We start from the raw sequence: 2500 nt of genomic DNA on the forward strand, positions 1-2500 counted from the left end.
AGACAGACAGACAGACAGACAGACAGTGCCCACATCATGCGAGGCCTTTCAATCCCTATCACTGTCTCGACTTGAATTCTTCAAAACACTGCAAAACACACCAAAGGGTTCTGGCTGTGGCCCCTCAAGGTGGAAATATGAACACCTGAAAGCACTGGTGAGCAGGAGCACCACTGCAGAAGGTCTGTTTTCTGTCTGTGACCTCATTGCTCAGGGAAAGATACCCCCAGCCATACATGAGGTCATATCGAGTTCAAGACTCATAGCTTCACCAAAGGAAAATGGAGATGTAAGACCCATTACCATTGGTGAATGTCTACGGCGCTTGACAGCTAAGGTGATATGCATCCAAAAGAAAGAGTCATTCAATTCACATTTCCAGCCAATACAACATGGAGTGGCTGTCAAAGGGGGCACGGAGCTTCTGATACATCATGTGAGCCTGCTTTTGGAGTCAAACCCTGACTGGGTCCTCTTGAAAACTGACATTAAGAACGCATTCAACTCATTGGAGCGTGCCTCTCTCATGCCTCAAGTTGCCAAGTCTTTCCCTGATGTTTACCAACACGTATTTCAGATGTACTCGAGATGTAACCCTCTTATTTCCTGCCATGGGGAACAACCACATGTATTGTCCTCCCAAGAAGGCGTCCACCAAGGAGACCCTCTGGGTCCTATGTTATTCTCTGCTGCCATTCACCCGCTACTAGTGGATCTCCAAGAGTCACACCCTACAACCCGATTCCTTGCCTATTTGAATGATTTTTTTCTCCTTGGGCCTATACAATATGTCTCATCGGCCTTTGACGAATTGAAGTGTAGCCTGCCACAGATTGGCCTATCGATCGCCACTAAGAAATGTGAGCTGTTCACCAATGGCCATCATTGTGAAGACATTCCTGACGAAGTTCGAGTCTCAGTGCTTGGTACGACTATCCTTGGAACCCCAATAGGCCAACCAAGGTATGTTGAAGCAGCCTGCTCTGAATTTGCCAAAGGAGGTGAAGATCTCTGTAACCAACTCCTAGCCTTAGAAGACACCCAGAGTTCGATGCTACTGCTACGGTACTGCCATATTCCACGCATCAATCATCTAGGAAGAACAGTTGCACCTAGTCTGATGAAGTCTGCCACACGAATTCACGACAGCTTGTCTCAATCATCATTTAAACATCTCATTAAATGTCCTGACCTAGAAAACGACCAATGGACACAAGCTACATTGCCCATTCGACATGGTGGGTTTGGCATGTCACCTGCAGAATCCCTGTCTAGCATTGCGTTTGTTTCTTCATAGGCGCACAGCCTCGTACAACTTCCTAAATCCTTCAAAGATATTCAAGATTCGGTTGATCTACTCGTGGAGAATAGACAAGATGCAACCCCAGGATCAATAGGATTTGAGCTGGAGCAATCATTACCACACAGCAAGTCCTTGGAAGACCTCCTTAGCAATGCAAAAGGCCTTCAAAAGAAACTGTCGCAGAACCACTTTAACACCATCACATCCGAACTACGAGGAAATACAAATTCACTTCGACAGGCTGCTAGACTCAGATCGTTGCAGGGCAAAGCTGCTGGATCTTGGCTTGAAGCTGTCCCAACCTCTCCCAAGTTTGCACTAAAACCCGCTAACTTCCGACTAGCAACTCGATTGAGATTGGGTTGCAGCATGCCTATGTCTTCAGCAATTGAAAGATGCGAGTGTAGCAAGATCAATGACAGAGAAGGCTATCACCTTCTAACCTGTAAAACTGGAGGCGGACCCATCTGGTCCCACGAATCAGTAGCAAATGTGTGGTGTGATTGTTTACAAGACCTAAACATAACACACAGAAGAGAACCCAGAAACCTTTACGAAGGAAGCAATTCTCGTCCTGATATCATAGCATTCAATGTCCAATCTGGATATGATATCAAGCTGAACATATCTCTTGCCCACCCGTGGAATGAGGACATCATCTTACAAGCCTCTAAGGTGGATGGAGCCGCTGCTGCCAAAAGAGAGTCACAGAAGACGGAAAAATACAGCAAAGCGATTGATACTATGGGAAATGCATCCAATTGCATCCCTCTGGATTTTTAGCATTATGGCCGCTGGAGATGGAAAGCCCACCAATTTCTACATCATCTGTCCCTATTATCTGTAGATGAAGATGGACACCCAAACAGTGGCGAGTTCAAGACATACTGGAGACACTGCCTGTCCGTTAGCCTCCAGAGATGCAACACACAAGTGCTCTCAAGAAAACTACGTAGACTTTCTTTTAGCAAGAACAGTTGTACTGCTTATAGCGTACAGTTAATTAATTGTCCTACGTAGTAAGCGGCCATAAGGGTTGCCGGACACTTAAAATGTAATAGTGTTGAAATTTTAAATATATGTATTGACAGACAGACAGACAGACAGAATGACTACCCAAAACACAATGACAACACACTCTAGACCACAAAACCACACACCATAAAACAACACGCTACACACGAGAATTCAACACAA

The 2500-nt window shown here is 45.4% G+C and overlaps 1 protein-coding gene across 1 annotated transcript in view; it reads right to left on the bottom strand.

Annotated features, from left to right (window-relative positions):
- LOC134184106 (dynein axonemal heavy chain 3-like) overlaps positions 1–2500 on the bottom strand; it is a 52729-nt gene that overhangs the window by 43620 nt on the left and 6609 nt on the right. The window lies entirely within an intron of this gene.

This window comes from Corticium candelabrum, chromosome 9 (assembly GCF_963422355.1).
Source record: "Corticium candelabrum chromosome 9, ooCorCand1.1, whole genome shotgun sequence".
NCBI lineage: Eukaryota > Metazoa > Porifera > Homoscleromorpha > Homosclerophorida > Plakinidae > Corticium > Corticium candelabrum.